The following is a 16300-nucleotide window of genomic DNA, read 5'->3' as shown; positions in this document are numbered from 1 at the left end:
ATCCACCACTAATCTAAATAAAATGGACCATAACTACACCAACTTTATTATAGACGGCAATCCCATCAAGGTATCTAAAGAAGTGAAAACCCTAGGAATCTACCTAGACTCTGCCCTCTCCCTCCATAAGCAGGTTAGTTCCATTGCCACCTCCACAGCCTACACATGCAAGCTCATAAGAGCAGCCAAACCTTTCCTATCCACTCAGAAATGCATTACCTTCGCCAGAGCCCTTGTATTATCAAAACTGGACTATTGTAACGCCCTCTACGTAGGAGCCAACAAACAGGTAACCAATAAAATCCAGACCCTACAAAACAATGCTCTCAGAGCAGCACTCAGCATCCCCAAGAGAGAACACATCTCTAACATAAGGAGAACTCACAATTGGCTTACCACCACCGACAAAATCCTGCTCAAAGTAGCCTCCTTAATACACAAATGCCTCAATAATGCAGGCCCCCGCTACTTAGCCGACAGAATAAAAAGATACACCCCTAACAGGCCCACCAGATCCACCAATGCTAACTTACTTACAGTTCCCAGATTCAATCGAACCAAAATGGGCGGCAACAGCTTCCAAGTGAAAGCAGGCCAACACTGGAACTCTTTACCACCCTCCCTTAGGACACCTCAAACCTATCCCCACTTTAGGCGTAGCTACATTCAGTGGTTAAAGAATAATGACCAATAACTGACCTCGCCTTTACTAATCATGTAACCATGTATACCTGTAAACTGTAAATTCCTGCATCCATCGCAACTGTATCAACCTATGTACACACTGTAAATTACTGTACAACACTGTAACCAAGCTGAGAATAACCTTGCTGCTCCTGCGCCCTAATACCTTCGCGTCTGGCGCGCAATACAAATGAATAAACATAAACAAACATAAACATAACCCATGGTTAGAGGAAACATTTGTATTGAGGTTGGAGTTCCTGGCTCTTGAAGCTCTCTTTTCTCTAACATGTGTGAAGAACTTAAAGGCTTTAGAACAACTTCTTTGCTTGCATTTGAAGTGGAAACCTTGCCCCGAAGCCAGTGAGATGAGAAACACAGTGAGGCTCAGCCACAGTACAAGGAAGTATACTGCCAGCATTATATAACACCATTTCAGAAAGCCTGTCCAAATACTCTAGCAACCAGAAAGGCTTTCTGTTTCCGAATTGGCAGACCTGGAGTACTTCCCTGAATCGTGGCGTTGTAGTCAAGAGTGGCACATTGTTCCTCATCTTGCAACCCAATCATTGTTTGTTGGGTCTCCATCTCTTCTTCTTCTGCATGCTCCTCAACTGGAAGAAAATGATTGCATGGAAACATTGTGGTAACCATCAGCGGGTTTCAGGTGGTCCACAGAAAGTTTTTTGGCACCTCTCTTGGGTGGTGTTGCGGGCAGGACAGCAGTTCTGGACCCTTTCAATCTGATTACTTGTACTGCTGGTCTGTAGGACTGGCCAAACAGAGTCTTACATGGATCTTCGACAGGACCCAATCTCTTGCTTTGAGAGTGGTCTCTGGACTGGCCTCAGCAGCTTCCACCTGGTGGGATTCCCTCAGCAGAGTTGTCGACAGCTGTTACTGTTGCTTAAAGAGGGATTTGGGGAGAGTGTGCGGAGCAGGCATAAACATTTTTCTCCCAAACAAGAGTTCAAATGGAGTCTTACCGTTGCATAGAGACTGATGTGGTAAATTATTTAATCTTCTACTAAATAGATGCACGTGGTCTACCCAGTTACCCCCCACTGAACGGATGCATTTAGTCAAGCACAACATTATTGAGTGGTTTGCCCTTCCTAAAAGCCCATTTAATCTCTGGATAATACAGGTTTAGAAAAGTGTAGCTCTGATTCCCAAGCCTCTCATGCCTTTCTCAAGGCCCGTCCTGCGAAAACTGGACCATTATCAGCATGGAGCGTTTGAGTTTCTGTCATGGCCACTTCCCCCCCTGAGTGCCTGTAAGACTGATATGCAGCCTGCTTTCTTTTGAGGAATCATCTAGGTGAGCCTAATGCAAGAATCCACTATTACTAGAATATATTTGTACTTATTTATTGCTGGTAGTGGGCCTATATCAGCCAGATATTGAATCTCAAAAGGTGAGGTTGTCTTTCTTAAAGGAGCCTCTTTAGGTTTTTTGCTGTGGTCCACAGTTGTCTTCAGGCATGTGTCACAGTTCACTATGTATACTTTAACATATTGCTTTAATCCTGGCCACCAATACCTGTCAAGGAGCAGCTGTGCAGTTGGGTAGAAGCAAGTCCATCATGTGTGGCTGTCTTCTCTATTAGGGGTTAATCTTTGAATAGGATTCAATTTTATCATAGGAATTGTGACTCCTGCTTCATTATTCTCAATGTCATAAATGTAATTACTTGGGAAACCTTTTGGCCTGGGTATAATACCCAAACAAGCTTATTTTATTTCTTCATCCATTGCAGTTGCGTAGCGAGTTATGGCTGCTATTGCTTTTCTCCCTGTGTGCTCTTTGGCATATTTATCTGCTAATGCATTGCCAATGCTATGAATGTGCCCTTTAGTATGTGCTCTTGTGTGCATCACCCATAGCAAAGGGTAAGTCTGTTTAAGGTCCCACACTTGTCTCTAGAGTTGCCTGGGAGCAATAGTTATATGCCTAAGGTCTCTAAAATCATATTGAATCCACCAATGCAAATCATTTTTATAGGCCCTGACAATCTAATCTGAATCTGAAACTACTAGTGTGGGCTTCTCCGAGTCTACTTGGCGCAATACAAGCAGCAATCCATGCAATTCAGCAGTCTGGGCAGACATGTCTCCCAGATGCTTTGTTGCAATATCAGTGTCTATAAATGTGTCTTCATGTGTAAAATGTCCTACCACTGCTGCACATGCAGCAGCATATTTGGAATGTGTTCCACCAGCTGGTACAGCGGAGCCATCACATAAAATTATTTTGAAAAAAATCAAACAATGGCATGTCAGGCAGTGAGGTATCTGGTTCTGTATTCATTGTCCAAGTCAATCCACTCATTCTTTGCAATTCTGCCATTTAATGATACTTTACATCTGGAGCATGTTCAGATTTTGACCAATGAATCCATATAGTATGTAATGCCTTTAGATTGGGCATGCTAGCTTTTGTGGCAGGCTCAAGTTGAGCCAAAACTATATTTATGTGTATAGTTCTATTTGCTGCAAACTGCCTTTCTTTCTGAATGATCATCTGAACTGAAGAAAGAATATTTTCCTTAGGTGTAAATCTTAATTCAGGTGTGGAATATACATGTGACTTACATGCGACCCTAGATTGCCAACTGTGTATGTGAAAGCATGATCTCCCACAACAGGTTTATTTCTAAGTGTTTGTTTCTGTATTTCTGTCTTGCAAAGGACCAGTTTGAGTCATTAACGAGTACACATGGTGCAGAATGTGAGTGGGTTCTGGCAACCAATGAGCTGCTTTGAAACCTGGTTTTATCAAAGCATACAATGGTTTCACTACTTTAGCAAAATTAGACACATAAGATCTGCGAAAATTCAAAAGCCCTAAAATTGCTTGCAATTGTCTGAGTGTGTTAAGCGTTCATATCTGGGCACACTACTCAGGAAAATCTGCTAACAGGCCTCTGCCCTCATCTGTAACAGTGAATCCTATGAAGGTAACACAATGAGCTATTGTTGTGAATGACTCGATGAGTGTGTGGGCGCTGCATTCTGTAAAACTCGCAGAGCTGCTGTGTGTTTTTTCTCAACTTTCACGTCCTTCCCCTCAGTTTTAGAACGGTCTGGCGTCTTTGCCTGTGAGGATTGAGATGAACTCTCATCAATGCCATACTTTTGTGGACTCTTCATTTGTCTTCTGTCTCTGAAATTATAGTCTGTTGGTCTAAACTGGGACTGCCCGCGAGGTTCAACCGAAGATAATTTACCTCTGTGAGTGCCTTGCCACTGTGGGGCATCCCTATCTCCTGTAGTTTTCTCATACTTTGGTTCATGCTCTGGGCATTTTTCTTCTTCTATTAGTGAAAGCTGTTGTCTTTGTGTTCTACCACCCTTTTTACCTTGAAACGATCCCCTTCCTTTTGAGGGTCTCCCTTCCTGGTGTGTCTCTTTGTCGGGCTTACTATCCTTGTAGCCTTCTTCTGTGCCTCTACAGGTCTCCTGCCTATGTGATCTCTGCCTAGCGATTGATGCTAAAGATGTGATTGACGGAGCGCATATCAGCTGTAAATAAAGCCAGCTATAAATTGAGATCCAGCTGTCACAGCTTGCTAAAGGCAGTGTGCAGCCAGAGGGAAGGAACATGGCTAGTGCCCTATGTCTATGCTGTGGTGTAACCTGGGGATAGGCGGCTTGCAGCTGTCCTAGCTTTTCTGAATACCACTTGGGTATGTCCTCATTTCTGGAAGGGCATGATCATAATTGTCATGATCACAAGGGGGTCCCCTCATCACCCTAGCAATTCCCCATTTCCTCATACCCACACTACACCAGGTGCCAGGAAAAAGGAAGGATGGACCTCACTGTTGCGAGCCTGGCACTCACCATTGTCATAGGTTTTACCTTGAACACTGTATGGGCTGTCCCTCCAAGATGGCCGCACTGTATGCCCATCTGGATTCAACCCCAATATGGCCGACGGCATGGCCACAAACCTTCCTGCAGGTCTGCAGACGAGTGTGCCTGGGTGGGTGACTATAAGAACCACACCCATGCTTTCCTCCTCACTTTGCGTTTCTCTGCTATCAGCAGTGACACGCTTACGGCAGGCTCCTGAAACCTACTCTCAGCCTCCAGCATCCTTGGTCCTAGGAGAAAGAAGAAAGATTGCAGATTAAAGCAGACCAAAGCAAACTACAACAAAGGCACAGACTACTCACTGTGCCATGCTCCCATTCTCCAGCCTTTACAGCGGTGCCGGTGCCGCACCTGTCCCTCAGCAGCACCCGGCTCCCTCAGCTCCAGTCCAGGTGCCACATCTGTCCCTCAGCAGCTCCGGGCTCCCTCAGCTACGGTCCCGGTGCTGCATCTGTCCCTCAGCAGCTCCCTGCTCCCTCAGCTCCGGATTCTACGGCTCCTGCATCTACAAAGGAATTAAAAGACTGTTAGATCATGAACACGCACAAGTACGAATGTGGGAACAATATAAAGCAGCAGGGCATGCAAGCTAAAAGCACCAAGAAAGGGAACAATATAAAGCAGCATTGCATGCAAGCTAAAAGCAATAACAAAGGAATAGCGCACAGCTACAAGAGTACAGTGCAGAGACAATAGAGACGAAGACAAGAGATTAAGAAGTGAAGTAGACATTAACCAGCCCCATCCGACAAACCACAGACGGTCTGGGCAGAGCCAGTGAAGTAACTGGCACGGATTAAGGATAGGAACCACATGCCCCTGTGACATTCAACAGGAAGCCAAATCCTGCACAACGCCAGCTATCCTTGTGTTGCTGCTTCCTACACAACACCCCTGCTCCTTCCACTCCACACTTGGATGGTGTTCATTTTAGCACTACATGGGTGTGGGGTGACGAGAGGCATGGAACTAGCATTAGAGAGTCCAGACACTCCCAAGAGTCCAAGGTAAGCGTTGCACTAATATAATTCTCAATGTCTGTAGCTGCACTCCTCCTGCATCTATCTGTCCTTGTGGCTGCTGGGCAGGCGCTATGCCATGCTGTACAGCATATTGCACTGCAAGGTTATGTACGGTGTCAAAATGTACAGCCAGTAGTTAATAGTCTGTTTGTAAAAAGGGGCCTCTGCGGTTTGGATGAAACTGGGCTAAAAATTCCAGTGACAAGTTAGATGTGGCTAACGGTCCATGTCTAGCATTTCTTTGTGGATAAACTAGGTTACTCCCAAACCAGTTGACATGATTTGTATGCGTTAAAGCCAATTCAGGAAACTGGTATGGGCGACAATGGATGGTATTTAAGTCTCCCCTAAGCAGGAGAGTTGCATACGCGTTATTTACCTTGTTGGCTGGGGTTTTCAAGTAAGCGAAGAGCGATTCAGCGGGCAGCCCTCCCAGATGCCCAATCGCTACTGTAAATTTATATTAACTCCCTGACAGTGTGATAACCTAAGCCAATCGAAAACCGCTAACCTGCAATGTATGGGAATATTGATTTCCTGATGGGCCATCTTCTGTACCCACCGAACCTCTTTTCATTAAAAAACCTTTTTAGAAAAAATAGTTGTGCCCGGCCCGTTTATCTTGACTGGGGCATGAGCTTATTATTAGCAATGCTGTGGTCAACCCCAATGAAGTCCCATCTGGGGTGTCACCAGGCTTGATTGCCTATAATTAGGCGTGACCATGAGCCTCTTATCTCCACCTCATTTGAGGCTGTGAAAACAGACACCTGGCCATCAGTCACTCATCTAAAAATTCACCCCAGGCCTTGTCTCGGTGCTAACGGACAGGCATGCCTAGGTTCATGTGCTTATCAACATGATTAAAGATATATAATCAGGAATTGTAAAGTTCTTAGACTGAAAGAGATACCACGCTGATGCATTACTCTGAATCATGTTAATGCATTTAATATGACCCCCTATCTTCTGAGGGTTCTTATTTTCATCAAACCAGCTAAAACAAAAGCAGATATAACATAACATAACATAACATAACATAACGCCTATGAACAGGATTGCCATGTGGGCAAAGAGTTTGTTTGAATGTGTAAGTACTAGAACAAGTGGTGGTATTAGTTTAACAGTATGGGTAACCTTTCTCTCCCATTAAGCTATGCTACACTTCACTATACCATACACCATCAGTCTCCATGCACCCTGCAAACAACCACCTGTCACTCACGTTTAGAGCAGAGTGGGCTTCAGATGAAACAGCTTCTTCTGGAGTTGACGAGTTCTGCTTAGCTGGGACACTCTGTATCGCTTGTGTGCTGCTGCTGCGGCTGCTGCTGTACTCCTCCCCAGCCTCACCGGCTTGAATGGACAGGCAAGTCTGCTGGGCTTTCTGCTTTCCCTCCTTTACTCATCCTTGTGCTGGCCTATATATCTATCAAGTAATATGGTTGCACTGCAAATATGAGTTTGTCATATCCACTATTTGGAACAGTGAGGGAGTTAGCATATCACTTTGTTCGTTGAAGGTAGAACTCCTATGTAATACTACATTAGATGGGTTTTTGCACCTCACAGTGAGATCTCTGCACCCATTTTGTAAATGTCTTCACTGTACTCTATGGCATTTGCGAAGTTCTGCATATTGTGCATCGTATGCTTCTGCAGGCTATACTAGCCGGCTGTCTGTTATCAAGGCACATCTATCTCACTTGTTACCCAGTTTTTTCCATGGTACCCTATGGCCCTTGACTTTTTGAATGAGCAAGAGGCCTCTGTTCGCGTCTGTCAATTTCCTGTTCTTGAATCCTTATCAGATATAACACTTTACCTGTGTGAGGTTAAAAGGCTGCTCTCAGATAACACCTAATGGTGTGAAGTCAAACAGGCTGCTAGCTGACATTTGTGGTCGGATGATGTGCCAGAACAGGAAAGCACCATTTCCTGGACGTTGGCTGATCTTGCAGAGCCTATGAACATTTGTTCAGCAAGTGTTGCGCACTTTGTGTGCATCATTACCTTTCTATATTAAAGTGCAGTGTATGTTTGAAGAACACCTTTCATGGCTACAGGTCGTATAAGCTGTCTTAAATTAGTCTGAGTTCATGTCATATCCACACCCAGTTTCAACCAGAAAAGATGTTTCCCAATGCTAATTTTCTATATTTTGTGGCTGACTTTCGTAGCATTTTAAGGAAAGAGACCATTTGCCATCCGGAAGCTATTCAATAACAGGCACAGAGAAAGAACCACCTCTGTGAGAATTGTATTTTCGCGGTCTTCATACCGACTCAGAAGCTACGTAAAGAAGTTCTAGGAATGTGTCATGGCGCCGTCATTGCTGAAAATCGTGGTACACAAGCCACTCAAGAATTCATTAGCCAACACTTTTGGTGGCCAGAAGACTTGCAGTATGTAAAAGACTATGTTTCGGCTTGCACTATCTACATTCAAAACAAGACTCCACATCACCACCCATTTGGTCTGTTGGTACAACCACAGACACCCACTCGTCCATGGCAACAAATCTCCACTGACTTCATTGTGGATCTCCCTCCATCTTCGGGGCATACCACTATTATGGTAACTGTGGATTCTCTCACAAAATTGGCACATTTTGTATCTATGTCCCAGGTTCCCACAGCGGCTTAAATGGCACAATGCTTTCTAAGCACAGTCTTCATGTTACACAAACTACCTGATACAATAATATTAAGACAGACAACCTCAATATACCTCTAAATACTGGACTCTTGTTTGCAAAACTCACAGTATACAAAGAGCCCTTAGTTTGGGGTATTATATCCAGTCAAATACCCACACAGAAAGACTAAATCAAATGCTGGAATAGTACCTATGATGCTTTGTCTTGGCTCTTCAAGATAACTGGAAACTTGGTGGAATTCGGCTACAATAACGCCACTCATTTTATGATTAAAACCAGCCCCTTTTATTGTAGATATGGTTATCAGCCCTACAGCATCCCTGCTCAAGTCCCTCAGTAGACAGTTTACTATTTAATATCCAAGAAGGACACAAGAAGGCATATGATGCACTTACTACCTCTCAAGTTCAAGAACAAAAAATATGCTGATAGAAAAAGAACTAGTAAGCCTGTTTACCAGCTCATTGATATGATATGGCTAGCATCACAGTTTCTTCCTAAAAAACTAGATCCCCCGAAACTTTCTCCAAATTCTTTTTTACCCTTTAAGATAATTTGTTCCGTGGGACTGGTGGTGTATTGCATAAAGCTCCCTGCTTCATGGTCAAGCATTCATCCTGTATTTCATGTTTGTCAACTCCAACCATACATCCAGGACATATTCCATAGGAAACAGCAAGGTCTGCCTCATCCAATCAGTATCGCTTCAGGGCCAGAATATGAGGTGGCAGATATTTGTGATTCTCATCATCATCGAGGATGCATTCAGTACTGACTGGAAAGGATACTCCTCTTCAGATTGCACCTGGGAACAGGCAAACGTGTACATGTTCCAAAGTGCGTTCAACGCTTCCATAGATAAAGACCTTAGAAACCCGGTCCTCTCCCTTCACAAGGTGGGCATACTGTCATGACCTGTGTGCCAACCTGGTCATTATGGCGCAGGTGGAAAAGGAGGCATGTATATACATTGGCAACCACATCCAAGATGAAATGGAAGAACTCTACCAGTGTAACTTCGCTGAAACAGTGTAGTGTTTCTCAAAATGGCTACCCACTCCCTCAATCCATTGTCACATGACTTGAAACCCACAAAGCTAAGCACCTCGCTGTGCTCAGCTAGTCCCTTCAAACTTGAATCGGTTGCTACTGCATGTCCCTCTCTGTTTCACTCTCCAGGTTAGATTTCCTTCTTCTCACCTTTTTCTGTGATTTCCCATGACATTGGGCAATTACAATCCCTGTTTTCTTCAGCCTCCTTAGGCACCCTATGTCTTTTCTTTACCTTTCTACAGTCTTTTCCGTCGCAATGCGGCTTCATTTCAATTCTGGCTGTGCCACGTTGCTTTCTATCCACGCGTCACAGCAACAGTTGTTATTGCTTTATACTTGCCGCCTGTTACACATGGGCACCGAGTGGCTTTGCTCGGTTCACACGGTTTCCGACTTCAAAGAGGTCGAGTGTCCTTTCTTGCTTCCCCGTTCTGGAGACGCTGGAAGTTGTCAGGGAAACCACGCCGCGGGAGTAAGAAGCGTCTCATAATCAGCTGACTCTGACGCTCCTTCGGCCAAATAAAAACACACGTCGCGCAAGACACGGCGCTTCTAATTAGCGTTGCTAATCTCGCCATCGTTCGTGTGTACTCTCTTGGATGATTCCTGTGCCTGACCCTGGACTTGTTATCGGACTTGCATCTCGCGCGCCCCTTGTCTGCCTTTGGAATTGCCGGCTGTTGACTCGACTTCAGAACACCTCCGGACCTGCCTTTGTGTTATCCTTTACAGACTGTTTTTCTCCTCCTTGCAAGATTACCTGAAGCCCCACCTCGGAACGCTTTCTGACCTGCCTGTTGTCTGGCCCTTATTTGACTACGTCTCTCCTTCCCGCTGGTTGTGTATTACGTTACACTTGTTGATCCGGTTCTTCTGTTTACATTTCAAGCATTGGCCGGACTACCGCTTCCTCTGTTTCCTGATTACGCTTCTTACTAATTACGGTAAGATATTTTCAGCCATTGTGACTTGTCTTCTTAACATACTGCAGTCTTCTGTGAATAGACTTTGTGGATACCTCACTGTGCAAGCTGGACGCTCTGCTGATTCCTTGCACCATCCCGAATCTAGTTGCGACCCTCGTGCCGTTCGGGAAGCTACCCTCTACTAACCTTTCCTGTTTATTATTTTATACCTCCGTTGTGTTCTCTTTGGACCTCCTTTCATCCATAAGGGGGTAAGACCTTCTCCTTACTTTTCTATCAATATTTCCCATCTAACTAGAACTTCCAACTTGAGCCTTTTCTTTTCTTTCTTTCCTTTAGGATTCCTCCTAAACTAATAGCTGCCAAACCTCTTTCAGGTACTCGCTCACATCCTAGATTTCCATCAATCCCTTTAAGTTCTGATTTATTGCCTCTAACCTGTACCTTGTGTTTTTTGCAGCTTGGTGTGGCGGTGTGGTTTCTCCCCGCTCTTTTAGGTAATATACCAACCTGCCTGTTCTATTATTACACAGTCAAGGGGGTCCATTATCTTAAAGAGCCGCCTCAAGAGAGGCAGTCCGGTGTGAGGGGTCCTTTTCTGGACTATACTCAGCAGTGACAGAAGGTTCCGGTCCATTTGGTGTTCCTTCCTCTCAATGCCCCGGCCAGTCCTACAGGCGGTGAGTAACACCGCCCCGCGGCCTCTCTATAATTCTGGCTGTGCTACATTGCTTTCTCCCATGTGGCACAGCAACAGTGTTCTTTGTTCATCCGTTGCCGGGCGGCTCCTGCATCATTTCGGCTGTGTGACTGGCAAGCTTCAGCTCCGCACAGCAACAGTGTCTCGCTGTGAACCGCAGCTCCTCTGCCATTCATTTTCTCAGCATCATGCAAGCATAGTTCTCACTCATCTCTGCAACTTCTGCAGCCCATCCTCATCGTCGGAATCAGTGACATCTTTACATGGCATGAGCAATGCCACAAATACTTCCATCATATTCTATTAGCTGTTACTCAGCGACATCACTTGGTAATTATTAGTACCCTTTTGGACTTCCACAGTTCTACATACAAGAAGAGCAGAACAACCTACTCCTCATTATAGACTATTAGGTTTTATTCCCCAGAGGGTTTCCCAGAGATTCCTCAAGCTTCTGTTTCCTGCTCAGGGGCTCAAGGGTTTTTTGGGAGGCTTCCCACTACTTCTGGGACCCTGAGCCAACTTTCAGGTCAGTTCCCTTGTTATATTAATAAATCGCTATTAGCCATCACAGAAATACTCATTCACATTCTCTCGCTCTCTCTTATGTACTTCGTTAATGTTTACTTGGTTCTTGCATGGCTGTCAATACGCCCCGGCATCCCCGCTTCCGCTGGTTGGACTCACTGGCTTTGGCTAGCGTACACTCCTTCTCTCGCGGTAAGCCGGCAGCGCTTGTTCAGCGTCTCCTCTTCGGTTGCCATATTTGCTTCTTGTCTTCTCAATGAGTTGCGGTCCCTGCTGGGATCTTCTGCTTCATGTCTTCAGGTTTCGGTATGTCAAAAGCTGCTTCCAAACACCAACCAACGTTGGTAAGCCGTATGTAGGCTTCTGGCGTTCCCGCGGTCTCTGCTGGGCTCTTCTGCTTTGTGACTTCAGGCTCCGGTAAGGCGAAAACTGCCTCCAAATACCTGCAAAAACCGGCAAGCCCTATCCTGGCTCCTGGTGTTCCTACAGCGTGTCACCTCTTGCAGTCAGCTTCCCTGCGTTTGGTTCTCGAGCCGGTCTGCTCCACGGCTCCCTCTTCAGCCTCGCAGCCTCTCTGCTCGGTCTGAGAGAGGCAGCGTTCTCTCTCCAGAAGCTCACAGCCCGTATCAGCTGCACCACTGTTTTAAAAATCTCCCGGGCACAGGTATTCACTAGCAATGACTGAGTGCTACCTGTGACATGGTATACCCTTTTTCTTTTGAGGACACCCCATCAATTCCCCATGCCTTAAGGGCGTATTGTCAATCCTCCCCTCATCCACCCAGGAAAGTTACTGAAAACACGTTTCCATACTCTGTACACAAGTCATCAAAACCTGACTTGCCTTTCAAAACCAATGAAAACACTTTTTCATACAAGTCATTAACAACTGACTTCCTTTTTCCTAAATGCGAAAATACTGAGATGAAGAAGAAGAGGAGCCGAGTAATGAAGATCAATGGAGGCCAAGAGCACAAGCCGGCTCTAGTTGTTGCAGGAAAAGGCAAGCTGCTGGGAGATTTAAACCAGTGGACCAGCTGACAGAGAGATGCTGGCTGGAGAACTCTGGTCCACTCTGTGTCGACTAAAGGACTGCAGGGCTGCTGCGATGTCCATGGAGCCAACCAGCTCACTGAATGAACCGAGGTGAGCTCACTGAAGGGGACAGTATGCTGTGAGGATGCCAGAAGCAGACGAGAAGCTTCAGAGAGTTTGCAGGTACTGAAAGGCAGCCTCCACACCGACTGAGCCCAGAGAGATGCTGAACGGAAGAGCAGGAGCCAAGAGAGGCACAGTAGCTACAAAGCTGAGGTGGTGAGAGGGAACAGATCAATGAAGATCCACAGGCTTGCCACGGGAGAACCTATACATGCCATCAAGAGATGGTAAATCCACCCAAGGGAAGCAGGGACACCAGGGCGTATTGGCAACCCACCCGAAAGCAAATAAAATTGAATGAAGTGTATGAGAAAGAGCGAGTATCACTAAAAGAGGCAGAACAAAGTGAATATAAGAGACTGTCAAGTGTGTGAGTTATGTTATGTTATACGAATGTGTAAAGCGCGACATTCACCCGAAGGCATCTTGGCGCTGACCAGAAAGGTAAACCGGAAAAGAAACAGACTAGTAACAGAAAGTTTAGGAAAGATACATTTTTAACGCACAATGAAAAAACAAATGTTCCTTCATTTCGCACAGAGCATAGGTTAGAGCGTTCCAAGCTTTTGATGCAGCCACAGAGAAAGCGTGTCCACCAACACGGGACAGCTTAGACTAGGTAATTTGGATGGTCAGGGAGGTTTGGGAGCGAAGTACTCTAGATGGAATATAGGGGGGAAATTTCACCTGGAGATATTCAGCCCCCTGTTTATAGAAGGCTTTATGTACAATACACAGAGACTTGAACAACACCCTCTTCTCAACTGGAAGCCAGTGCAGTCGGCGGAGAATAGGGGACATGTGAGCACCATAAGGTGGGTGGGTAACTGCTCTACAGCCATGTCCTGTAGTAGATGAAGTTGACATATTAAATAGGCAGGTTGTGCTAAATAGAGCACATTGAAGTAGCCAATACTGCTCATTACCAAAGAGGAAACTACAGGAGCATGAAAATCTGATGAGATATAAGGAAGAACCTTATGAAGGACCACCAGCTTAAAATGGCCTGATTGGCAAATGGCTGACACCTGATCAGACATTGAAAGAGTGTTAGACATTTTAACACCTACATCCTCCACCATAGAGACAGGAGAAGGAAAAGGGCCCAAGCTAGAGGGCCAGAACTCAGCAGTCCAGTACAGTAGAGGGTCAGTTGTACCCACAACCAGCACCTCTGTTTTTATCAGCGTTTAACTTCAGCCAGTTCCTGGACATCCATTCACCCACAGCCTCCAAGCAACCCCTAAGTCAAACAGCAGTGTCGGAACAAGACAGATCGAGCCGAAGGAGGATCTGTGTGTCGTCGGCATAGGAGTAGCATAGGAAGCTGTGTGACTGGATAATGCCAATAAGAGGAAGAATGTAAACGTATAAGAGAATAGGAGATACTGCGGAGCCTTGAGGGATTCCGCATGACAGAGGGGCTGGTTTAGATTTGAAAGGAGGCACGGAGACAGATTGGGATAGCCCTGAGAGAAAGGAGGTGAACCACATGAGCACTGTGCCAGATAGGCCAGCAGAGGAGAGGCAGGCAGCCAGGTTGGGGTGGTCAACGGTGTCAAAAGCGGCTGATAGATCTAAATGAATCAGTGCTCTGACTCCACCCTGGTCCACCAACCGTGCCAGATCATCCACCACAGCCACAAGCACTGATTCAGTACCCCTGCCAGGGCAAAATCCAGACTGCAAAGGGTCTAGAAAGTCAGAAGATTCTAGAAAAGCACCATGTAGTGGGGAAATGAGAGATTTGAGCACCTTCCTGGTGAACGGGAGGCGAGAAATGGGACAAAAATGTGAAAGGACTGCAGGGTCCAGAGAGGGCTTCTTAAGTAAAGGAATTACAAGAACGTGTTTTAGATCATTAGGGATATAACCCGAAGCAAGGGAATCATTAATTGCCAGTGTGATCCAGGAATCAGTGTTGCCAGAGATATCTTTCAGAAAGAGGAATAGGGTTAATGGGAGAAGCAGATTTTAGCCTATTTATAGCAGATAGTACATTTTGCAGAGAGAAAATAGGAAATTATGACCAACCTACCATGGACCCAGTGTCAACAGAAGACACCTTCGGGAGGTCAACAGAAGAGCCTACACTATTGAGGTTTTTGCGAATAGAGAGAATCTTTTCCTCAAAAAATGAAGACAGAGAGTCGCAGAGAGCTTGCAAAGGTATCAGACTGGAGGGGATTTTTGTAGGTGGAGATAACGACTTTGCCAACTGAAAGAGAGCTTTAGGTTGGTTAATGGCAGCTGAGACTTTCTCATTGAAGAAGGATTGTTTAGCCAGGAAAATTCCTTCCTGGTATTTGCTGGAGTCTTCACAGAACAGGATTTTTATGGGCTGGTTTATAATGTAGTCTCCATCTTCTTTCGGCCTGCCTACGGAGAAGCTTTAGTGACTTTAGGTCTTCAGTATACCAGGGTTCATAAAGACGAACCTTAGCTATACAGCACTTCAAAGGGGCAATGGAATCTGCCACATTGCCAAAGGCCTGTGCTAAGGTGGTTAGCGTGCGGGGAGTTGACCTGGCAAAGTACGACTTAATTTGAGTACATAAGTGTTGGCGAGAGGTGGAACGCCTGGCACGTTTCCAGGAAAACTGTGTTAGCCGAGTTTTTTAGGGCAGAGCATAGTAGGGGAAGAGAAAGGAACTGCAAAATGATCGGACCGGGTTAGTGTGAGCGAGGGAAAGATACTAAAGACTTCTTTATCAGCAAACACAAGATCTAAAGTGTTTCCAAGACGGTGGGTTGGGTAGGCAACTTGTTGTGGAAAACCTAAATCTGACATTGTGGGATACAGTTGAGTGTGTGCCATACACCTATGAGGAAAGCCCTGGAAGGAGACTATACCAGACAGATTCAAGTCACAAGAGAAGAGCCCTGGCAGCAGAGTATACCAGGCAGATTCAAGTCACAAGAGCATACATATGAGAAAGTCCCTGGCAGGAGAGTATACCAGGGAGATGCAAGTTGCAAGTGTGTACATATAGGAAAGCCCTGGCAGGATAGTATACCAGGCAAATGCAAGCTGCAAGAGTATTCATATAAGAAAGTGCTGGTAAGGAAAGCATACCAGGCAAGGTCAAATTGAACAGCATGTAAAATACATTACCTAAGGAAGTCCTGATAAGGCTACAGCAGGAATGGCAAAAGGCAGAGTTAAAACATATCAAAAAGGAGACACAACCTGGCAGGGCAGTGCACCAGGTATCCTACCAATATACAGACTAATAGCCACGTTGTTTTGTATACCAATTGAATTGTTGATCAAGAGAAATTTAAGGAACTGATATTCTTGAAATTATAAAACCGAGTGAAGAGAAATCCAGGGGAATGGAACCATCCTCTCGAGCAAGAAACTCAATCCTTCTGGAACTTTTTGTGTTGGAGTTACGCATTTCCTTTTTCAACATATGTACACAACTCAAGGCCAAAGGCATTTTCCCTTTTCACCTTAGATTTTCAGAATGTTAGGGTCAGAATAGTTCTTTGTACACAAGACGTTTTGCTGTGGACATTTTGACATTGGACGGACCCTTTGTTTTGTTTTATGTAGGGAAACCCCTTTTAGGATAGGGACAGAGAGGCATTTCCCAACCCACCTTTATTGTAATAAAAGTTTTTGTCCCAAACCATGATATATATGATATGATATGGCACTTATAACACACCTATACACAAGTGTTTC

Source organism: Ambystoma mexicanum, chromosome 3p (assembly GCF_040938575.1).
Source record: "Ambystoma mexicanum isolate Mex_15411 chromosome 3p, UKY_AmexF1_1, whole genome shotgun sequence".
In the NCBI taxonomy this organism is placed as follows: Eukaryota; Metazoa; Chordata; class Amphibia; order Caudata; family Ambystomatidae; genus Ambystoma; species Ambystoma mexicanum.
The sequence above is the reverse complement of the archived record's forward strand: the minus strand, read 5'-3'. Positions refer to the sequence as shown.